The sequence below is a fragment of the Hyperolius riggenbachi genome, chromosome 10 (genome assembly GCF_040937935.1).
Source record: "Hyperolius riggenbachi isolate aHypRig1 chromosome 10, aHypRig1.pri, whole genome shotgun sequence".
NCBI lineage: Eukaryota > Metazoa > Chordata > Amphibia > Anura > Hyperoliidae > Hyperolius > Hyperolius riggenbachi.
Window position 1 is genome coordinate 289,201,211 of NC_090655.1, and position 25,504 is coordinate 289,226,714.

The 25,504-nt window shown below is 45.1% G+C and overlaps 1 protein-coding gene across 3 annotated transcripts in view; it reads right to left on the reverse strand.

Annotated features, from left to right (window-relative positions):
• LOC137535572 (zinc finger protein 605-like) overlaps positions 1 to 25,504 on the reverse strand; it is a 67,945-nt gene that overhangs the window by 20,223 nt on the left and 22,218 nt on the right. Inside the window, exon 1 of one of the 3 annotated variants that reach the window (XM_068257420.1) lies at positions 3,462 to 3,508. The exons of 1 other annotated variant lie outside the window; for it this stretch is intronic. The gene's annotated coding sequence lies outside the window, so the exon portion shown is untranslated. Of the gene's footprint in view, positions 1 to 3,254; positions 3,362 to 3,461; positions 3,509 to 25,504 lie in introns of those variants that run through there. One more of the 3 variants, XM_068257421.1, reaches the window with a different exon arrangement.

A 25,504-nucleotide genomic window follows, 5' to 3' on the forward strand; every position in this document is an offset into this window, starting at 1 on the left:
GGGGAGGTGAAGCAGCACATGCTAGAGAGGGGCACGTGGAGGAGGCAGTCCAGGAGTGGGACAGTGATATGGAGGATACAAGAGAGGGAGGGGAGCAAGGCTGCAGTAACTGCAAAATAGCCCGGGCAGTGCTAGCACAACTTAATCCTGACCTTTAGGCTGGTTTCACACTGTATATTGGTGGTGCATTGCAGCAGCCGCACCACACCGCCAAAAAAAACGGTCTCCAGGGAATCCCACAGTACAGCGCGGTATTCCCCGTCTGGTCTCCGGCCAAGGAGGAAGTGATGATCACTTCCTGTCAGCCAAGTGAACATGAGCACGGAAGCGTATTGCAAAAAATACATTTCTACGCATGTGTGACGCATCAAATCAGCGGTGGGCATTCACACATACACGCGTTGCCATAGACTTACACGACTTCTGGTCCGATGCAGATTGCTGCAAGGTAACGTATCTATGCACTGGCGTTTAGATAGGGCAATTCCGGTGCAGCGTACTGCAACGTGGGAAGTATGAACTTCCCCACAGACCTTCATTAGGCTAAGGTAGCAGTGCAGCAATTTGTATCACTGCGCCAGTGTGAAAGGGCCTAGAAGCGATGATTCAAACAGCAGTGACTCCATCCCTAAAAAAGGTGCAGAGAGAGCCGCCAGTCCACACAAATCATAGAATGCAGGCAGAAAACAGGCTCTCATGGCTGGAGGAGGAGTCAGAGGCGTGTAAGGGGGAAAATGACAAAGTTGTTGTCTGACAATAAAGAAATTGCAAGATTTGAAGAATACGCAGCAACTTGCTACTAATTGGTCTGCCAGAAACGTATCCAATGCCAACATTGCAGAAGCTGTGCTCTGGTCATTCAGCAGCGCCTGTGCATATCTGAACCTTGCAAAGTCGAACGGGCGCAGAGGGTGTGGCCTCCAAGAAACCCAGCGCAGCCGGAGGGTTGTTCTGATAAAATAACTTCACTTCTCAGACAAAGTAACTACAGTGAAGGCTTATCGGCAGCATCTGAAGCATGAAGGGAACGGATTACGTTTATTCAGTGACTATTCCCTGGAGGTTTCTCGCCAACGTCGGAGGTTTGACAATGCATGCTCTGAATGATTTCAGAAAAAGTGGAAACTTACACTCGCTTATCCCGCTGTTTTGAAATTTATAAATTATTATTATTTAGTATTTATATAGCGCCGACATATTACGCAGCGCTGTACAGTGTATATATATATATATCTTGTTACTAACTGTCCCTCAAAGGAGCTCACAGTCTAATCCCTACCATTGTCATAGGTCTATATTATGTAGTGTAAGTACTGTAGTCTAGGGCCAATTTTTTAGGGGGAGCCAATTAACTTATCCGTATGTTTTTTGGAATGTGGGAGGAAACCGGAGTGCCCAGAGGAAACCCACGCAGACACGGAGAGAACATACAAACTCTTTGCAGATAGTGCCCTGGCTGGGATTTGAACCAGGGACCCAGCGCTGCAAGGCTAGAGAGCTAACCACTACGCCACCGTAATGGCAATTAAATGCTTTCCGATCGCCGGAAGAGGTGGAGGAATTCTATGTGGACCATGATGTCGCAGTAACAGCACAGACATCACCAGGCTGTGTATTCTCTCACACGTGTCGGTTGTGCATGAGGTACCTGTCCTTACATCCAATCTGTGTGGACCGCATATCTCCTTACCGAGTGATACAGTGACACAGAGAGCTTACTCACAAAGAAAACTGCTTGCAGGTTCCAATGATTCTTTAACCCAGTGGAGAATGCGTAGGATACAAGATATCTTTGAGTTATAGAATCCTTCAGTAATCTTCGAGGTAAAAAACAATAATTCTAAAGCCCTACTGCTAACTGAGGCCGGGACACTTACATATCTAAAATGGAGGTATGTGAGCACAGGGAGTGGTTATTGGGACATACAATGTAACTGGAGAAAGGGAATGCCAATATACAGAATAATAATAATTGTAATAATAATCGTAACATTTGTAAAACCTTTTCTCCTGTTGGACTCAAAGCGCTCAAGAGCAGCAGCCACTAAGGACACGATCAAGAGGCCACCCTGCAATGTTAGGGAGTCTTGCCTAAGGACTCCTTACTGAATAGGTACTGATCCTAGCCAGGATTTGAACCGTGGTCTACTGTACTAAAGGCAGAGCCCTTAACCAGAACACTATCCAGCCACTACATAATAAACAGGCTGTTATGACAGCACACTGCAATTTTGAAACAGAATAATATGTTATGTGTGTGATTTAGCGATGACCTTTGCGTCACCAGATGGGGCATTGAACTTGAGATACACGTATGTTGATCCTGATCTCCTCTTGCATACACCTGCAACCGGTTTGGGCGTGAGAATGTTTAGTTGATGACTAACTTATCGACCAACTCCCCTGCTGAGGCTCTGGTAAAAATGGTAGCTACCCATTCACGCTTTGAGAAAGCCCCGTGGGCGGGGTGAAACGCGTCAGCGGGAGGGCCTGGTTGCAACCATGTGAGCACTCACGAAACCCGGAACCTGCAGATTCCCTAGGAGAAGTGTAATGGTCGTCCTGGACGGTGAGTGGACTTTGGAACGTCGGGCAAGGAACGCAACAGTGCGCCCTGAGCTTCCTCCCTCACAGAGTGTCACAGAAGTCCAGGAGCCGTAAGTTGGGGGAGAAGCCTTCCGCTTCATCTACGTTATTGAGACGCTGCAGGTAAGTGTGACAACATCTCCCCACACGCCAGCAAATAAGGAGTGATTTAAAACATATAGGACTGTCATTTACACTGCAACGGCAATAGCCCCACAGCACCAAGTGCAAGTTCTAAAAGAGTTGCATCAACTCTATAAGGCTGAGACCTTTAGTGCATGAACTGCTGAAACAAGTTTATTACTACCTCTAATAAGATCTGCTGAGAATTATAATGGATGAACTGCCAATATATACCATCTTATCAGTCCTTTATTCAAGCAATCACAGACAGCAAATTGTTGTGGAGATTTATGGCCATAAACAGTGTATGAGTGGGAGGCCTCGTGGTGTGCGCTGGTGGAGGGCCCACATATGTCAGACTGCGGTTGGTGGATCAGATTGATTGGCATAAGCGAGAGCTGGGCAATCAATGCTGGTTGTAACCCCTTTTAGAGGGACGGGTTATGCATGATCACATGCTGGAGATTTTTTGTAAGTCATCAATAAAGTATTTTTGATAAGCACATGTAGAGACAGTGGTTAGAGGGTTAAAAGTAGATACTTACCGCTCTTCTCGTTCCCACTGTCAGCCGCAGTTCTTCTAGAATACATGCCAGTGTCCTGGAGACTTTTCTGACCTTTCACCCAGACATACTGGGCTACGCATCGCATCCTACCCATATCTCTCCCCCCCCCCCCACCTGCATTCTATTGTCCTCCAGCTTTCACCAACAGACTGCAATCTGCTGGTATAACCAGAATTCCCCCATTACCTCCTTCTCTCCGCATCCTGCAAGCTCTCCTCCTGCTGGGCTAGGCTACATCACTTGATTTAATCTCTTCCTGTCTGTGCGTTCCATCTGGGAGGCTTGACATTGCCATCTTGTGGTGAGTAGGCTAACTGCGGCCTCTGTTTTTGGACTCTCCTTCACTCAGCCATCTAGTATTACTATGTTTCTTTGTCATCTTCATCTAGAGATGCATCTGATTCCATAATGTTAAATAATGTATAATAATAATAATAGTCCCCAGGATGGAAATGTAAAGCTGCCATATGGATGTGTCTCCATAGTTACAGGAAGTGTCCTTTATTGCACCAGACTGAGAGGAAGAGGCAGAATTGTTGGGGAAATTGTCTGGACTGGAACATCCACTTATGTTCCAATTGTAGTCTGTTGTATTTGTTGGGGGGTGAGGACAACACATAAACCTATTTGTGTATGTTTATGGGATGTGGGACTGGAAGGAACTGGAGTCCTTGGAAAAAACCCATGCAAACATGGAAAGAACATACAAACCCCATGCAAATAATGTCCATGAACCTACATGATTATATGGAGGCTGCCATATGTATTTCATTTTAAGCAATGCCAGTTGCCTGGCTGTCCTGCTGATCGTCTGTCGCTAATACTTTTAGCCATACAAGCGTGCAGCAGATCAGGTGTTTCTGACATTTTTGTCAGTTCTGGCAAGATTAGCTGCATGCTTGTTTCTGGTGTCAATCAAGACACTACTGCAGCCAAAAAGATCAGCAGGACAGCCAGGCAACTGGTATTGTTTAAAAGGAAACACATATGGCAGCCTCCATATCCCTCTAACCTTGGGTTCACTTTAAGAACAATTAAATATAAAGCACAAATGAACAATAAACATTAGAAAAGTGCTTGCTCAATAAAAAAAAAATAAAATCAATTTTCTTTTGGGCTGCTCGATATCCAAAAGTCAGATTATTTAAAACTAGTGGTGTTCGTAATGGGTCAATTATGATTACACAAAATTTTGTGTAATTTTTTGCAATTACGCATTGCCTACTTTCGATTATGCTACGTACAGCATACTATGTTTGTGAACCGTAATTATGCCTATAATTACACAATTACACATAATTTGCATTCAATGCGTAAACATATTTGCATCTATGCGCCAGTGTACTGCACATGCACTGCTATTAGTTAAGTATTTAATGCAAAAAATGCATTTGTATGCAAAAAAAAAATTGCGTTCATCAGCCAGTATACTGCACACTCAGCATTCATCAGCCAGTATACTGCACACTCTGCGTTAATCAGCCAGTATACTGCACACTTGGCGTTCATCAGCCAGTATACTGCACACCCGGCGTTCATCAGCCAGTATACTGCACACTCGGGGTTCATCAGCCAGTATACTGCACACTTGGCGTTCATCAGCCAGTATACTGCACACCCGGCGTTCATCAGCCAGTATTCTGCACACTTGGCGTTCATCAGCCAGTATACTGCACACTCGGCGTTCATCAGCCAGTATACTGCACACTCGGCCTTCATCAGTCAGCATACTGCACACTCGGGGTTCATCAGCCAGTATACTGCACACTCTGCATTCATCAGTCAGTATACTGCACACTCGGCGTTCATCAGCCAGTATACTGCACACTCGGCGTTCATCAGCCAGTATACTGCACACTCGGTGTTCATCAGCCAGTATACTGTACACTTGGCGTTCATCAGCCAGTATACTGCACACTTGGCGTTCATCAGCCAGTATACTGCACACTCGGCGTTCATCAGCCAGTATACTGCACACTCGGCGTTCATCAGCCAGTGTACTGCACACTCGGCGTTCATCAGCCAGTATACTGCACACTCGGCGTTCATCAGCCAGTATACTGCACACTCGGCGTTCATCAGCCAGTATACTGCACACTCGGGGTTCATCAGCCAGTATACTGCACACTCGGGGTTCATCAACCAGTATACTTCACACTTGGCATGCATCAGCCAGTATACTGCACACTCGGCGTTCATCAGCCAGTATACTTCACACTTGGCATTCATCAGCCACTATACTGCACACTCGGCGTTCATCAGCCAGTATACTGCACACTCGGCGTTCATCAGCCAGTATACTGCACACTCGGTGTTCATCAGCCAGTATACTGCACACTTGGCATTCATCAGCCAGTATACTGCACACTCGGCGTTCATCAGCCAGTATACTGCACACTCGGCGTTCATCAGCCAGTATACTGCACACTAGGCATTCATCAGCCAGTATACTGCACACTCGGGGTTCATCAGCCAGTATACTGCACACTCGGCGTTCATCAGCCAGTATACTGCACACTCGGCGTTCATCAGCCAGTATACTGCACACTTGGCATTCATCAGCCAGTATACTGCACACTCGGGGTTCATCAGCCAGTATACTGCACACTCGGCGTTCATCAGCCAGTATACTGCACACTCGGCGTTCATCAGCCAGTATACTGCACACTCGGCGTTCATCAGCCAGTATACTGCACACTCGGGGTTCATCAGCCAGTATACTTCACACTTGGCATTCATCAGCCAGTATACTGCACACTTGCCGTTCATCAGCCAGTATACTGCACACTCGGCATTCATCAGCCAGTATACTGCACACTCGGCGTTCATCAGCCAGTATACTGCACTTAATATTAGCAATATGTTCCCATATCAGTTTTTTCAGGACCCTTCCAGTGTTGCCCACGTACTTCAGTCCACGTGGGCATGTAATCATATATATGACTCCAATTGAGTTACAGTTCATGTAACTTCTTATGTCATATTGTTTGTTCCCGGCCGTTAGCATTTTCAAAAGTTTTGGTCTTCTCCTCTAACTTACAATATTTACACCCTCCACACGGGAACATTCCAACCAGAAAGGGATGGCCCTGCTTAGGAGAAGTCATGGAGAAGCATGTGATCAGATTGATCAGCTGATTGATTTGCAAGGTTCTGATTTGCTGGTGCTGATCATGTGTTAAACCACATTAGGAGGGAAAAGAGGTGCCCTGGGTGTATAAAAATGTAAAGGATAACGAGGTGTCTTACCTCAATGACGAAATCTTTGTAAACTACAAAAGATTTTTATTTAGCACATGCAACGCGTTTTGCGGGTCTGAGCCCGCTTCCTCAGGCCACATCCCCCACATCTTCCCCTTCCCCACATGCACCACCCCACATTGCACCACCTCACACTTCCACACAGTCCACCTTTCCATCCACCCGACCCAAACAACACAGCACCATCACAGACCATTTCCCCACTTCTCAGGGTTCTCGAGTTGAACTAAGCCCAACTCCCACCTCTTCCCAATCCGAGTCAGACACTCCTTTTTTAGAACTATCTTCTCTCCTCACCAAAGATCCTCCGTTACGACCCTTGATTTCAATCCCAACATCGTTACATCCGGCCCCAAATCAAAAAACCACCAAAGCTCAGAAACAACCAGCGTCCAGCCCTTAAAACGGGGTAGAAGGGGCGGCAAAAAGAAGGGACTTAACAGAAACAAAGCTCAAATGAGCCCTTCTCCCTCCACCCCCCAATACAAAGCCATATTCAATCTATCTGCTCATTGTTTAACACCCATGGAAACTAAAGTCTAAAATCATGATCTTCTAGATGATGTTCTAGTAAAAAAAAAAATGCTGGTTGTATATAATATGATATAATATGCTGAGAATAATCTATTAGAGCAAAGAAGAATTTCTGGGTTATATTCCGCTTTAAGTAAACTTTCAGCTGCTGTTGGCGGCCGCAATTCCGCGCGCTTGCAGTCTTAGAAGGGGCGTGGCTAACGTGCGGTGACGTCACCGCACATGACGACTTCCGCCATTTTGGATTGGGGCAATGAATGTAAAAGTACTGACTCTTGCCAGTACTTGTATTGTTGTAAGTGGACGGCCTGTGCGGTTTGTAATACCGCTATTTGGCCACAAGATGGCAGATGTACAATGCATGTTAGAATGTATTATGTACAATTTTAAGACCGTTTTATCCTGGAGAATACTTTATAGTTAATTATTGTTGCTAGTTTCACAGGAAGCTATATCTAAATTAGTTTTTGAGTGCAGATTAGCGTGACGTATATAATAAATAGATATATAATACTGAAATAATTTTATTTACTTTTGGCTCAAAACTATTAGTGTCTCTTTGATGTGTATTTTAGCCTCAATCATAGTGTGAGAATAATTAATGTTCGGAACTAATCCAAGGACTCTCGTCAGTGGCAATTATTGGTGGCAAACTGAGTGCTTTTGGGGAAGATATGTTCACTTTGAATGGAAATAAATTAAACAAAGTATATCAAGATGATCCTGGGCTAAGGGTGATAACGGTAATAGCAGTGATGGGATTTTCGTTCAAGGGGGGGAGGGAAAAGGGGCAACGTGAGGGAAAGTGTAAAGGTGGAGGTGGGGGTGAGATAGGAATGGAATCGGTGAAATGGGCAGGGCAGGAGGGGAAAGGATTTTAGGGAGTGGGAAGGGCTATGGCCTCCAGTATGGTGGTGGGACCTAAAAGTGTGGCTGGTGGTGGATAAGAAAAAGTCTTGACGGAATTTTAAATTAGTAATATCATTAAGTCCCTCTGGTTTGAGCGTCCTGAGCTTGAAAATCCAAAGCATCTCTCATCAGCTCGAAGGCGCGTTATGCGTTCCGTTTGTGTCATTTTATTAGAGATACATTCAACTGGCATGAATGTGAGAAGTTTAGGATCCGAATCATGGAATTCGTCAAAATGTCCTGACAGACTGTGTTTGGTGAATGCCTTTTGTATGTTCCTCCTGTGTTGTCCTATTCCAGCTCTAATTTGCTGACTGGTGCGACCAATGAGTTATGAGATAAATAACAAATGTAGTATTACAGTTGAAGGAGTGATTTATGCTGAATGTATCTAAGGTGACAGTGCATGTGAAAGATAGGGTTCCCGGGTGCAAATATTCACATGCCAAACACTTTGGCCAATGGCATCTTTGTATGCTGGGAGGAATGGTATAATCTGATAACCGGGGGGGGGGGGGGGGAAGGGGGATGGGGGGGGGTAAGTTTAGTTTTTTGGTCTATTTTTGGCCAGAGGTTGGGGTCTTTGAGTAGGGTTTGCTAATTTCTATTTATAACTGATCTTATGTTGCTATGGTGCAAACAGTATTGGGTGATAAATAACGGTTGTGTGTCAGTTATGTTATCCTCTTTTGCTCGTGTGGCCAGGAGTGGTTTTTGGTCTAGGAGCTTTGCTCGTTGTCTGGAGGACTTGATGAGTGGTTTTGTAAATGATCGGTCCAGGAATTTATTTTCTAGTACCGTATATCTGCCTGTGTGTCAAACATAGATAGGTCTGAGCAGTTCTTACGTATTCGCCTAAATTGCCCAAATGGTATGTTCGTCTTCCAATGCTTATGATGCAAACTTCCATAATGGACATGCAAGTTCGCATCAACTTTCTTGAAAAACGTTTTCCATTTGACAATGTTTTGTTCTATATAGAGCGTTATGTCCAGAAAATCTATAGTGTATGGGTGAGTATTCATGGTGAAAGTTAGGCCCCAATCGTTATTAATGGAGTCTACAAATTGACCAATCGCGTCGATCTCTCCATCCCAGATCAGTATAATGTCGCCTATGTACCTCCAGTATTTAACTACATTGTTTCGATACTAGTTTTGGCCAAAAAATAATTTTTCAAATAGGCCCATGGTAAGATTTGCATATGATGGTGCTAGATTCGCACCCATAGCTGTGCCCCTGGAGTGTAGGTAAATTGTTTTTTGGAAGGAGAATACGTTATGGGTAAGTATGAACTGAATTGCATATAGAAGAAAGTTTTTCTGGGGGGTGGGCATAGTGGTGTCTGAGTATAAGAAATGTGCTATGGAATGAAGGCCAACTTCATGTCTGATGATAGTGTAGAGAGCCGTTACATCAAGTGTAACCCAATGGTAGTTGGGCAACCATGCAAATGACATGAGTTCTTCTAGAAGATCATGATTTTAGACTTTAGTTTCCATGGGTGTTAAACAATGAGCAGATAGATTGAATATGGCTTTGTATTGGGGGGTGGAGGGAGAAGGGCTCATTTGAGCTTTGTTTCTGTTAAGTCCCTTCTTTTTGCCGCCCCTTCTATCCCGTTTTCAGGGCTGGACGCTGGTTGTTTCTGAGCTTTGGTGGTTTTTTGATTTGGGGCCGGATGTAACGATGTTGGGATTGAAATCAAGGGTCGTAACGGAGGATCTTTGGTGAGGAGAGAAGATAGTTCTAAAAAAGGGGTGTCTGACTCGGATTGGGAAGAGGTGGGAGTTGGGCTTAGTTCAACTCGAGAACCCTGAGAAGTGGGGAAATGGTCTGTGATGGTGCTGTGTTGTTTGGGTTGGGTGGATGGCAAGGTGGACTGTGTGGAAGTGTGAGGTGGTGCAATGTGGGGTGGTGCATGTGGGGAAGGGGAAGATGTGGGGGATGTGGCCTGCAAAACGCGTTGCATGTGCTAAATAAAAATCTTTTGTAGTTTACAAAGATTTCGTCATTGAGGTAAGACACCTCGTTATCCTTTACATTTTTATACACCCAGGGCACCTCTTTTCCCTCCTAATGTGGTTAAACACATGATCAGCACCAGCAAATCAGAACCTTGCAAATCAATCAGCTGATCAATCTGATCACATGCTTCTCCATGACTTCTCCTAAGCAGGGCCATCCCTTTCTGGTTGGAATGTTCCCGTGTGGAGGGTGTAAATATTGTAAGTTAGAGGAGAAGACCAAAACTTTTGAAAATGCTAACGGCGGGGAACAAACAATATGACATAAGAAGTTACATGAACTGTAACTCAGTTGGAGTCATATATATGATTACATGTCCACGTGGACTGAAGTACCTGGGCAACACTGGAAGGGTCCTGAAAAAACTGATATGGGAACATATTGCTAATATTAAGTGCAGTATACTGGCTGATAAACACCGAGTGTGCAGTATACTGGCTGATAAACGCCGAGTGTGCAGTATACTGATTGATGAACCCCGAGTGTGCAGTATACTGGCTGGCGAACGCCGAGTGTGCAGTATACTGGCTGATGAATGCCGAGTGTGCAGTCTACTGGCTGATAAACACCGAGTGTGCAGTATACTGGCTGATAAACGCCGAGTGTGCAGTATACTGGCTGATGAACGCCGAGTGTGCAGTATACTGGCTGATGAACGCCGAGTGTGCAGTATACTGGCTGATGAACGCCGAGTGTGCAGTATACTGGCTGATGAACGCCGAGTGTGCAGTATACTGGCTGATGAACGCCGAGTGTGCAGTATACTGGCTGATGAACGCCGAGTGTGCAGTATACTGGCTGATGAACGCCGAGTGTGCAGTATACTGGCTGATGAACGCCGAGTGTGCAGTATACTGGCTGATGAACGCAGAGTGTGCAGTATACTGGCTGATGAATGCAGAGTGTGCAGTATACTGGCTGATGAATGCCGAGTGTGCAGTATACTGGCTGATGTACGCCAAGTGTGCAGTATACTGGCTGATGAACGCCGAGTGTGCAGTATACTGGCTGATGAACCCCGAGTGTGCAGTATACTGGCTGATGAACGCCGAGTGTGCAGTATACTGGCTGATGAACGCAGAGTGTGCAGTATACTGGCTGATGAACCCCGAGGGTGCAGTATACTGGCTGATGAATGCCGAGTGTGCAGTATACTGGCTGATAAATGCCAAGTGTGCAGTATACTGGCTGATGAACGCCGAGTGTGCAGTATACTGGCTGATGAACGCCAAGTGTGCAGTATACTGGCTGATGAACCCCGAGTGTGCAGTATACTGGCTGATGAACGCCGAGTGTGCAGTATACTGGCTGATGAACGCCGAGTGTGCAGTATACTGGCTGATGAACGCAGAGTGTGCAGTATACTGGCTGATGAACGCAGAGTGTGCAGTATACTGGCTGATGAATGCCGAGTGTGCAGTATACTGGCTGATGTACGCCAAGTGTGCAGAATACTGGCTGATGAACGCCGGGTGTGCAGTATACTGGCTGATGAACGCCAAGTGTGCAGTATACTGGCTGATGAACCCCGAGGGTGCAGTATACTGGCTGATGAATGCCGAGTGTGCAGTATACTGGCTGATGAATGCCAAGTGTGCAGTATACTGGCTGATGAACGCCGAGTGTGCAGTATACTGGCTGATGAATGCCGAGTGTGCAGTATACTGGCTGATGAACGCCAAGTGTGCAGTATACTGGCTGATGAACGCCGAGTGTGCAGTATACTGGCTGATGAATGCCGAGTGTGCAGTATACTGGCTGATGTACGCCAAGTGTGCAGTATACTGGCTGATGAACGCCGAGTGTGCAGTATACTGGCTGATGAACCCCGAGTGTGCAGTATACTGGCTGATGAACGCCGAGTGTGCAGTATACTGGCTGATGAATGCCGAGTGTGCAGTATACTGGCTGATGTACGCCAAGTGTGCAGTATACTGGCTGATGAATGCCGAGTGTGCAGTATACTGGCTGATGTACGCCAAGTGTGCAGTATACTGGCTGATGAACCCCGAGTGTGCAGTATACTGGCTGATGAATGCCGAGTGTGCAGTATACTGGCTGATGTACGCCAAGTGTGCAGTGTACTGGCTAATGCAGCGTTTTTAAACTAGTGTGCCGCGGCATGTTGCCTGGTGTGCCGTCCTCTCCCCCCCCTCCTCCCGCACGTCCCCGCGGCCGCCGCTGTTATTACCTTAGCAGCGGCCGCTCTCCCCTCTCCAGTGCATGTGTTTATTCAAGGCAAGCAGCGTATCTCCCGGCTGCTCTGTGATGCGCAGGAATCAGGGCTCGGTTACCATAGTAACGGCGATACATATCGCCGCTACAGGAAGCCGCTGCCCTGCTTCCTGTCGCATCACACAGAGCAGCCGGGAGATACGCTGCTTGCCTTGAATAAACACATGCACTGGAGAGGGGAGAGCGGCCGCTGCTAAGGTAATAACAGCGGCGGGGTCGGGCGGGGTGCACCACCTACCCATACTGGCTATACTGGGGCACTATACTAGCTATACTGGGGCACTATACTAGCTATACTGGGGCGCTATACTGGGGCACTATTCTGGGGTACTATACTAGCTATACTGGGGCACTATACTGTGGCACTATACTAGCTATACTGGGGCACTATACTAGCTATACTGGGGCACTATTCTGGCTATACTGGGCACTATTCTGGCTATACTGGGGCACTATTCTGGCTATACTGGGGGCACTATACTGGCTATACTGGGGCACTATACTGGGGCATTATACTAGCTATACTGGGGCACTATTCTGGCTATACTGAGGCACTATTCTGGCTATACTGGGGGCACTATTCTGGCTATATTGGCTATACTGGGGGCACTATTCTGGCTATACTGGGGCACTATTCTGGCTATACTGGGGCACTATTCTGGCTATACTGGGGCACTATACTGGCTATACTGGGGCACTATTCTGGCTATACTGGGGGTACTATACTGGCTATACTGGGGGCACTATTCTGGCTATACTGGGGGCACTATTCTGGCTATACTGGGGGCACTATTCTGGCTATACTGGGGGCACTATTCTGGCTATACTGGGGCACTATACTGGGGCACTATGCTGGCTATACTGGGGCACTATTCTGGCTATACTGGGGCACTATTCTGGCTATACTGGGGCACTATACTGGCTATACTGGGGACACTATTCTGGCTATACTGGGGGCACTATTCTGGCTATACTGGGGGCACTATTCTGGCTATACTGGGGGCACTATTCTGGCTATACTGGGGGCACTATACTGGCTATACTGGGGCACTATACTGGGGCACTATACTAGCTATACTGGGGCACTATTCTGGCTATACTGGGGCACTATACTGGCTATACTGGGGGCACTATACTAGCTATACTGGGGGCACTATACTAGCTATACTGAGGCAACTAAACTCCCTCCTACACTGGGGCAACTATGCTAGCTATGCAGCCGCACCCCAGCCCCCCCCCCCCCCTAGCCTGCTGCGCACGGCACTGTCCACTAGGTCGCGCAAACACCCGCCCACCCCCCACCCCCGCCGTTCCCCGGAGAAAAGTTTGGTCAGAAAGTGTTCCCCGGGCCGGAAAAGGTTGGGAACCACTGTTCTAGAAGAACTCATGTCATTTGCATGGTTGCCCAACTACCATTGGGTTACACTTGATGTAACAGCTCTCTACACCAACATCAGACATGAAGTTGGCCTTCATTCCATAGCACATTTCTTATACTCAGACACCACTATGCCCACCCCCCAGAAAAACTTTCTTCTATATGCAATTCAGTTCATACTTACCCATAACATATTCTCCTTCCAAAAAAACAATTTACCTACACTCCAGGGGCACAGCTATGGGTGCGAATCTAGCACCATCATATGCAAATCTTACCATGGGCCTATTTGAAAAATTATTTTTTGGCCAAAACTAGTATCGAAACAATGTAGTTAAATACTGGAGGTACATAGGCGACATTATACTGATCTGGGATGGAGAGATCGACGCGATTGGTCAATTTGTAGACTCCATTAATAATAACGATTGGGGCCTAACTTTCACCATGAATACTCACCCATACACTATAGATTTTCTGGACATAACGCTCTATATAGAACAAAACATTGTCAAATGGAAAACGTTTTTCAAGAAAGTTGATGCGAACTTGCATGTCCATTATGGAAGTTCGCATCATAAGCATTGGAAGACGAACATACCATTTGGGCAATTTAGGCGAATACGTAAGAACTGCTCAGACCTATCTATGTTTGACACACAGGCAGATATACGGTACTAGAAAATAAATTCCTGGACCGATCATTTACAAAACCACTCATCAAGTCCTCCAGACAACGAGCAAAGCTCCTAGACCAAAAACCACTCCTGGCCACACGAGCAAAAGAGGATAACATAACTGACACACAACTGTTATTTATCACCCAATACTGTTTGCACCATAGCAACATAAGATCAGTTATAAATAGAAATTGGCAAACCCTACTCAAAGACCCCAACCTCTGGCCAAAAATAGACCAAAAAACTAAATTGGTCTTTAGAAGAGCTAAAACACTAAAAAATATTTTGGCCCCTAGCAGACCGCGAGCTCTTACCCCCCCCCCCCCCCCCCCCGGTTATCGGATTATACCATTCCTCCCAGCATACAAAGATGCTATTGGCCAAAGTGTTTGGCATGTGAATATTTGCACCCGGGAACCCTATCTTTCACATGCACTGTCACCTTAGATACATTCAGTATTAATCACTCCTTCAACTGTAATACTACATTTGTTATTAATCTCATAACTCATTGGTCGCACCAGTCAGCAAATTAGAGCCAGAATAGGACAACACAGGAGGAACATACAAAAGGCATTCACCAAACACAGTCTGTCAAGACATTTTGCCGAATTCCATGATTCGGATCCTAAACTTCTCACATTCATGCCAGTTGAATGTATCTCTAATAAAATGACACAAGCGGAACGCATAACGTGCCTTCGAGCTGCTGAGAGATGCTTTGGATTTTCAAGCTCAGGACGCTCAAACCAGAGGGACTTAATGATATTACTAATTTAAAATTCCGTCAAGACTTTTGCTTATCCACCACCAGCCACGCTTTCAGGTCCCACCACCATACTGGAGGCCATAGCCCTTCCCACTCCCTAAAATCCTTTCCCCTCCTGCCCTTCCCGTTTCACCGATTCCATTCCTATCTCACCCCCACCTCCACCTTTACACTTTCCCTCACGTTGCCCCTTTTCCCTCCCCCCCTTGAACGAAAATCCCATCACTGCTATTACCGTTATCACCCTTAGCCCAGGATCATCTTGATATACTTTGTTTAATTTATTTACATTCAAAGTGAACAAATCTTCCCCAAAAGCACTCAGTTTGCCACCAATAATTGCCACTGACGAGAGTCCTTGGATTAGTTCCGAACATTAATTATTCTCACACTATGATTGAGGCTAAAATACACATCAAAGAGACACTAATAGTTTTGAGCCAAAAGTAAATACAATTATTTCAGTATTATATATCTATTTATTATATACGTCACGCTAATCTGCACTTAAAAACTAATTTAGATATAGCTTCCTGTGAAACTAGCAACAATAATTAACTATAAAGTATTCTCCAGGATAAAACGGTCTTAAAATTGTACATAATACATTCTAACATGCATTGTACATCTGCCATCTTGTGGCCAAATAGCGGTATTACAAACCGCACAGGCCGTCCACTTACAACAATACAAGTACTGGCAAGAGTCAGTACTTTTACATTCATTGCCCTAATCCAAAATGGCGGAAGTCGTCATGTGCGGTGACGTCACCGCACGTTAGCCACGCCCCTTCTAAGACGGCGAGCGCGTGGAATTGCGGCCGCCAACAGCAGCTGAAAGTTTACTTAAAGCGGAATATAACCCAGAAATTCTTCTTTGCTCTAATAGATTATTCTCAGCATATTATATCATAATTATATACAACCAGCATTTTTTTTTTTTACTAGATCATTCAAAGGGTTAAACACAGGCTTTAGAAGCTTCCCTGCCGCATCTGAATGTTAAACAATGTTATCTTGTGTTTACTTAAGCCTGCTTTCTCCTCAGGACTTTGCGTTTAGGGGACGTTATAGGTCACATAACGTGCCCCTAACGCAACGCCTGGTGGTGGTGGAGGAGGACGCTACCAAGAGCCGCATTAAAAGCAGCTCTTGGTGCCCCTGTTCTGTCGGAGGCGCTGCGGAGACCACGTGAGCGGAGTTCTCCACATCACGTGGTCCTGCCAGCCAATCAGCGGCCGCTCCAGGAAGTAAACACTGCAAGTGCAGTGAATAATAAGTAGCCATGTGCCTGGCTACGTAGCGGCCTCTCCCCGCCTCCTCTACGCCCATAAAATAAAAAAAAAATTCACCCATACTGAGCATGTGCAAACAGTCTAACGCGGCTTAAGCCGCTAGAACGCACAGTATGCTGCACTTCAAATGAACGTGCAGCGTTACTGTGTAACGCAACGTGGGCACTGTGAACAGCCCATTGATTTTTCATTGCTGTGCGGTGGGCTGCGTTACAGGCTGCAATAACGTGTGCCTGTAACGTCCCACTGTGAAAGCAGCCTACATGTATCAAGTAAGGAATGTGACACATTCTCTGACTGTGGAGAAGCTCCCGGACACAGACAAAGAGTCATCATCATGTCTGCCTGAATAAATGAAAGCAGTTATTAATAAAATGCAAAGTCAGCTCACAAAGCAAAAAACTGTACTTTTGGGAAGCTATAACTTATAAATGAATATTAATACTTATGGACAAATGCAAATATGATAACCGTATGGCAGTAGGCAAAAAGTAGGAAAACATGTTTTTATTGAATATTATGTCCGGGTTTTAAACCGCTTTAATGCAGCACTGCAGTGCCCTCTATCGAGGCTCCCTATGCTGACTGATCTTTTATCATTTGGTAAGTGATTACTTTGCTCTCAATGTATGCCAAAGCGCTCCCCCTGCTGTCATATTATAGACTACACTTTGTACATATTGGTTCTAATGCTTTTATTATCAATGACCAGTTGGATGTTAACATACAGGTCAGCGCTGTGGAGTACCAACTACCTGTCTCTCCTGCGTCTCCTCTCTAACTGGCCAAGTCTTGTATGAAATTTCCCATTATATAATATGCACATATATGTACACTGTGTGTGTGTATATTAAATATATATATATACATGTGTGTGTGTGTATGTGTATACAGTGTGTGTGTGTGTACAGTGTGTGTGTGTGTGTGTGTGTGTGTGTGTGTGTGTGTGTACAGTGTGTGTGTGTGTACGTGTGTGTGTGTGTGTACGTGTGTGTGTGTGTGTGTGTGTGTGTGTGTGTGTGTGTGTGTGTGTGTATACAGTGTGTGTGTGTGTATACAGTGTGTGTGTGTGTACATAGAGATGAGCGTAATGGAGTAATTACGATTTCGCGAAAATTCGCGTAATTAGTGTAATTACGTTTATGGCCGTAAGTACATAATCGTAATGAAGGATTTCGCGAAATTTCGCGTAACCGTAATTTTCGCGTAATTTTCGCATTGCAACGGTTATTACGAAATTAATGCGTATGGTCATGCTCCCGAAGCGGAAAAGTTGACGCATGTATCAATGTTAGGTAGCCGCCGACTTTAAGGGTTAATAGCAAAGCCCCCTTAAATGCTAAGAGCCTCAAATTTGGAGAATATATTAAGGAGATCAGGAGGAATAAGAGGAAAAATTTTTTTTTCAAAAAGACCTTATAGTTTTTGAGAAAATCGATGTTAAAGTTTCAAAGGAAAAATGTAAACATTTAAAAACCCGCCGACTTTAACGGTTAATAGCAAAGCCTGCTTAAAGTTTAGGAACACCAAATTCCCAGGGTATATTAAGGGGATCAGTGGGAATAAGAGGAAAAATTTTTTTTCAAAAAGACCTTATAGTTTTTGAGAAAATCGATTTTTAAGTTTCAAGGGCGAAAATGTCTTTTAAATGCAGAAAATGTCAGTTTTTTTTGCACAGGTAACAATAGTGTATTATTTTCATAGATTCCCCCAAGTGGGAAGAGTTTTACTTACTTCGTTCTGAGTGTGGGAAATATAAAAAAAAACGACGTGGGGTCCCCCCTCCCAGACCTCTTTAACCCCTTGTCCCCCATGCAGGCTGGGATAGCCAGAATGCGGAGCACCGGCCGCGTGGGGCTCCGCACCCTGACTATACCAGCCTGCATGGTCCATGGATTGGGGGGTCTCGGAAGGGGAGGGGCAGCCAAGCTTTCCCCTCCCCCTCCGAGCCCTTGTCCAATCCAAGGACAAGGGGCTCTTCTCCACCTCCGATGGGCGGTGGAGGTGGAAGCCGCGATTTCCTGGGGGGGAGGTTCATGGTGGAATCTGGGAGTCCCCTTTAAAAAGGGGTCCCCCAGATGCCCACCCCCCCTCCCAGGAGAAATGAGTATAGAGGTACTTGTACCCCTTACCCATTTCCTTTAAGAGTTAAAAGTAAATAAACACACAAACACTTAGAAAAAGTATTTTAATTGAACAAAAAACATAACCACGAAAAAAGTCCTTTAATATTCTTAATTAACCATTAATACTTACCTGTCCCTTTAAATAAATGATCCCTCGAAATAGCCTCGGAAATGTTCTATCAGTTACAATGTAACAAAGTTATTACAATGTAACAACTTTGTTACATTGTAACTACGCCGCACCCGACGTCACTCGCCGCTCAGCCACCGCAGCAATTACGCGTCCGTGCAGGACGCTAAGTCCCCGCAGCTCCCGCTGTCCACCCCGCCCACATCTGTCACCCACATGTCACCCACATGTGAGTGACATGTGGATGACATGTGGGAGAGGCGGGGAGGGCAGCGGAGCCGGCGGGGACTTAGCGTCCTGCACGGACCCGACAGAGCTCTGAGCTATATAGCTCAGAGCTCTGAGAAGCATCTTTGTATTTTGGCTCCAAGGAGCCCCATTGGTCCTTAGCAGACCAATGGGGTTCCTTTTGATTTGAAGGAACCCCATTGGTCTGCTAAGGACCAATGGGGCTCCTTGGAGCCAAAATACAAAGATGCTTCTCAGAGCTCTGAGCTATATAGCTCAGAGCTCTGTCGGGTCCGTGCGGCGGGTGAGCGGCGGGTGACGTCGGGTGCGGCGTAGTTACAATGTAACAAAGTTGTTACATTGTAATAACTTTGTTACATTGTAACTGATAGAACATTTCCGAGGCTATTTCGAGGGATCATTTATTTAAAGGGACAGGTAAGTATTAATGGTTAATTAAGAATATTAAAGGACTTTTTTCGTGGTTATGTTTTTTGTTCAATTAAAATACTTTTTCTAAGTGTTTGTGTGTTTATTTACTTTTAACTCTTAAAGGAAATGGGTAAGGGGTACAAGTACCTCTATACTCATTTCTCCTGGGAGGGGGGGTGGGCATCTGGGGGACCCCTTTTTAAAGGGGACTCCCAGATTCCACCATGACCCCCCCCAGGAAATCGCAGCCTCCACCTCCACCGCCCATCGGAGGTGGAGAAGAGCCCCTTGTCCTTGGATTGGACAAGGGCTCGGAGGGGGAGGGGAAAGCTTGGCTGCCCCTCCCCTTCCGAGACCCCCCAATCCATGGACCATGCGGGCTGGTATAGTCAGGGTGCGGAGCCCCACGCGGCCGGTGCTCCGCATTCTGGCTATCCCAGCCTGCATGGGGGACAAGGGGTTAAAGAGGTCTGGGAGGGGGGACCCCACGTCGTTTTTTTTTTATATTTCCCACACTCAGAACGAAGTAAGTAAAACTCTTCCCACTTGGGGGAATCTATGAAAATAATACACTATTGTTACCTGTGCAAAAAAAACTGACATTTTCTGCATTTAAAAGACATTTACGCCCTTGAAACTTAAAAATCGATTTTCTCAAAAACTATAAGGTCTTTTTGAAAAAAATTTTTTCCTCTTATTCCCACTGATCCCCTTAATATACCCTGGGAATTTGGTGTTCCTAAACTTTAAGCAGGCTTTGCTATTAACCGTTAAAGTCGGCGGGTTTTTAAATGTTTACATTTTTCCTTTGAAACTTTAACATTGATTTTCTCAAAAACTATAAGGTCTTTTTGAAAAAAAAATGTTTCCGCTTATTCCGCCTGATCTCCTTAATATATTCTCCAAATTTGAGGCTCTTAGCATTTAAGGGGGCTTTGCTATTAACCCTTAAAGTCGGCGGCTTTTTTATATTATACGGAGCGTTACGGTTTAACGCGAAATTACGGTAGCGTTTAATGCGAAATTACGGCATGAACGAAACGCGAAATTACGCGTTGAAAATTACGCTTACGGTATTTTCAATTACGATTTTAATGGCAATTACGCCACTGTAATTTCGCATCGTAATCGCAAATTTCGCATGCGTAATTTTAGTAATGCGAAATTTCGAAAATTTCAGCTCAACTCTATGTGTACAGTGTGTGTGTGTGTGTACAGTGTGTGTGTACAGTGTGTGTGTGTACGTGTGTACAGTGTGTGTGTGTGTGTGTACAGTGTGTGTGTGTGTGTGTGTGTGTACAGTGTGTGTGTGTACAGTGTGTGTGTGTACAGTGTGAGTGTGTGTGTGCAGTGTGTGTGTGTGTACAGTGTGTGTGTGTGTACAGTGTGTGTGTGTGTGTACAGTGTGTGTGTGTGTGTGTGTACAGTGTGTGTGTACAGTGTGTGTGTGTACAGTGTGTGTGTGTACAGTGTGTGTGTACAGTGTGTGTGTGTGTGTGTGTGTGTGTGTGTGTGTGTACAGTGTGTGTGTACAGTGTGTGTGTGTGTGTACAGTGTGTGTGTGTGTGTGTGTGTGTACAGTGTGTGTGTGTGTGTGTGTGTACAGTGTGTGTGTGTGTGTGTGCGTGTACAGTGTGTGTGTACAGTGTGTGTGTGTGTACAGTGTGTGTGTGTGTGCGTGCGTGTACAGTGTGTGTGTGTACAGTGTGTGTGTGTGTGTGTGTGTGTGTGTGTGTGTGTGTGTGTGTGTGTGTGTGTGTGTGCGTGCGTGCGTGCATGTATATATATATATATATATATATATATATATATATATATATATATATAAAACATATCCTTTATGTTTCCACCTATCAGTGATTCAGATTGATCTAAATTTAATATTTTATGTATGTTCTATAATTAATATTTTATACTATAACCCCCCCCCCCCCCACCCTTTTTTCTTCTTTTTCTCTTTGAAAGAATGATTTTGCAATGCCAGCTTTTTTTTTCATCGTTCATACTGCACCTATTTTATTATAAATGCATTAATTCCTTAAATAGGCATTATACATTTTATTATGAACTATGAATAAATGTCATCACCTCTCTTGAATCTTATAGCTTCAGGGATACTACAGAGAGTACTCAGTGCTATATCCTACTTATATAAAATGGTACAGCATACAATATGCGATGTTTAGAAGAACTGTAATAATAATCGTGTGTACCACCATGTTGGAAATGACATTATATGATATGGATTATTTATTATTTTTTATCTATTTACTATCATTTTTGTATTTATATATTCATTCATACATGATGTATTTATATGTGTTATACTGAGGAGTCCTCCTTACTGTTGTAGGCACTGTTATTGGCCTGAGGAGGCGGGCACAGACCCGCGAAACGCGTTGCATGTGCTAAATAAAAATCTTTTGTAGTTTACAAAGCTTTCATCATTGAGGTAAGACACCTCGTTATCCTTTACATTTTTAAACTGTTTTTATATGCTTTTATACACCCAGGGTGCCTCTTTTCCCTCCTAATATGCACAGTACACCCCCGTACAGAACCTGTCTGAGGGGTGGTGATAGAACTCCTGTGGTTGCCGCCATGGTGGACATCTGTCTCCTTTTTTCCAAGAGAGCGACCACATCCGGGTCCCTCCAGGACCACCCCGAGTGGAGTCGGGTTCATAATCTCCACCAGCTTTCTATGGTTGGTTGCTCCTTGCAATCCTCCTTTCTGAGAAGCATTCTTTACCTTATTATCATCCACATCCTTCATTGACATATTGCACTACTGGGCTCCCATCTGTGCTTTTCTTTATAGGGTGCTGCGACACCCCTACCCCATTCCAGTATTAAACCAAGAAGTCATCACAGCAAATCAGGACCTCACAAATCTTTCAGCTGATCAAACTGATCACATGCTTCTCCAGGAGTCCTCCTAAGCAGGGCCATCCCTAGTAATGACGTCCATAATCATGACCTGTATTTATAACATGAATTTCTATTTGTAATTCTGATTAAGATCGTAAACAAAATTAGGCAAATTACAGCGTAGCGACCCGTAATCATAATTGGCGATACGATCCCCACTACAGCTCACATTCCATGCAGAGGAACAAAGCACGTCACACTGTGGGGACAATATACAGATGATATTTATCCAGAGGAATAACTTTATTAGCAGCTTTATTCACAGGAGAGATACTTGGAGATGCATCAGATTTCCATTCTAATAGGATTTATTTTGTTACATAAAACAGTTTAATTTCCTGCAACAGCTTCCCACATTTGTCTATAGCAGTGACTGTAACACATATAACAATAACCTGCCCCCCCCCCCCCCTCCCTCCACCCCAGAATTCCTGTATCTCCTCTCCAGCCCAAACACCTGTATCCAATCATCTCCTAATTTACATTTGGGGTGCAGCACTGAGGCATTGGGGTGTCTATAGCAGTGACTGTAACACATATAACAGTAACCTGTCCCCCTCTCCACCCCAGAATTCCTGTATCTCACCCCAACCCCAAACGCCTGTATCCAATCATCTCCTAATTTACATTTGGGGTGCAGCACTGAGGCATTGGGGTGTCTATAGCAGTGACTGTAACACATATAATAACCTGTCCCCCTCTCCACCCCAGAATTCCTGTATCTCACCTCAACCCCAACACCTGTATCCAATCATCTCCTAATTTACATTTGGGGTGCAGCACTGAGGCATTGGGGTGTCTATAGCAGTGACTGTAACATATAACAATAACCTGTCCTCCTCTCCACCCCAGAATTCCTGTATCTTACCTCCAGCCCAAACACCTGTATCCAATCATCTCCTAATTCACATTTGGTGTGCAGCACTGAGGCATTGGGGTGTCTATAGCAGTGATTGTAACACATATAGCAATAACCTGTCCCCCTCTCCACCCCAGAATTCCTACATCTCACCTCAACCCCAAACACCTGTATCCAATCATCTCCTAATTTACATTTGGGGTGCAGCACTGAGGCATTGAGGTTTCTATAGCAGTGAGTGTAACACATATAACAATAACCTGTCCCCCTATCCACCCCAGAATACCTGTATCTCACCTCCAGCCCAAACACCTGTATCCAATCATCTCCATCTAATTTACATTTGGGGTGCAGCACTGAGGCATTGGGGTGTCTATAGCAGTGACTGTAACACATATAACAATAACCTGTCCCCCTCTCCACCCCAGAATTCCTGTATCTCACCCCAACCCCAAACACCTGTATCCAATCATCTCCTAATTTACATTTGGGGTGCAGCACTGAGGCATTGGGGTGTCTATAGCAGTGACTGTAACACATATAACAATAACCTGTCCCCTCTCCACCCCAGAATTCCTGTATCTCACCTCCAGCCCAAACACCTGTATCCAATCATCTCCTAATTTACATTTGGGGTGCAGCACTGAGGCATTGGGGTGTCTATAGCAGTGACTGTAACACATATAACAATAACCTGTCCCCCTCTCCACCCCAGAATTCCTGCATTTCACCTCCAGCCCAAACACCTGTATCCAATCATCTCCTAATTTACATTTGGGGGGCAGCACTGAGGCATTGGGGTGTCTATAGCAGTGACTGTAACACATATAATAATAACCTGTCCCCCTCTCCACCCCAGAATTCCTGTATCTCACCTCCAGCCCAAACACCTGTATCCAATCATCTCCTAATTTACATCTGGGGTGCAGCACTGAGGCATTGGGGTGTCTATAGCAGTGATTGTAACACATATAACAATAACCTGTCCCCCTCTCCACCCCAGAATTCCTGTATCTCACCTCAACCCCAAACACCTGTATCCAATCATCTCCTAATTTACATTAGGGGTGCAGCACTGAGGTATTGGGGTGTCTATAGCAGTGACTGTAACACATAGGCTGTTAACGAGCCAACCCCGCCATTGCCACATAACACCAACCCTGAGCTCACTCCACTGGCTACCGATAAAATGGAGAATTCTGTTTAAGATTGGTTTACTGACATTCAAATCCTTGCACAATCTGGGCCCTGGATACCTGAAGGACTTGTTGCAACTACATCACACCCCCCACAATCTTAGATCAAAAGGACGTAACACCTTGGTCACCCCCAGAGTCCACCTCAAAACCTTTGGAGACAGAGCCTTTAGTCATGCTGCCCCTACACTTTGGAACTCCCTGCCACACCCAATCAGGACAGCCCCATCCCTGGAAGCATTTAAGTCTAAACTGAAAACCTACCTCTTCAGTCTGGCATTCATGAACATCTGACTATCTCCTCTGTAACACAACCCAGCCTGCAACCCTGTATTAATCTGAGACACAGCTATGCGCTTTGAGTCCTATGGGAGAAAAGCACTTTACAAATGTTATTGTATTATTGTATTATTATATAACAATAACCTGTCCCCCTCTCCACCCCAGAATTCCTGTATCTCACCTCCACCCCAAACACCTGTATCCAATCATCTCCTAATTTACATTTGGGGTGCAGCACTGAGGCATTGGGGTGTCTATAGTAGTGACTGTAACACATATAACAATAACCTGTCCCCCTCTCCACCCCAGAATTCCTGTATCTCACCTCCAGCCCAAACACCTGTATCCAATCATCTCCTAATTTACATTTGGGGTGCAGCACTGAGGCATTGGGGTGTCTATAGCAGTGATTGTAAAACATATAACAATAACCTGCCCCCCTCTCCACCCCAGAACTCCTGTATCTCACCTCCAGCCCAAACACCTGTATCCAATCATTTCCTAATTTACATTTGGGGTGCAGCACTGAGGCATTGGGGTGTCTATAGCAGTGATTGTAATACATATAACAATAACCTGTCGTCCTCTCCACCCCAGAATTCCTGTATCTCACCTCAACCCCAAACACCTGTATCCAATCATCTCCTTCTAATTTACATTTGGGGTGCAGCACTGAGGCATTGGGGTGTCTATAGCAGTGATTGTAATACATAACAATAACCTGTCCCCCTCTCCACTCCAGAATTCCTGCATCTCACCTCCAGCCCAAACACCTGCATCCAATCATCTCCTAATTTACATTTGGGGTGCAGCACTGAGGCATTGGGGTGTCTATAACAGTGACTGTAACACATATAACAATAACCTGTCCTCTCCACTCCAGAATTCCTGTATCTCACCTCAACCCCAAACACCTGTATCCAATCATCTCCTAATTTACATTTGGGGTGCAGCACTG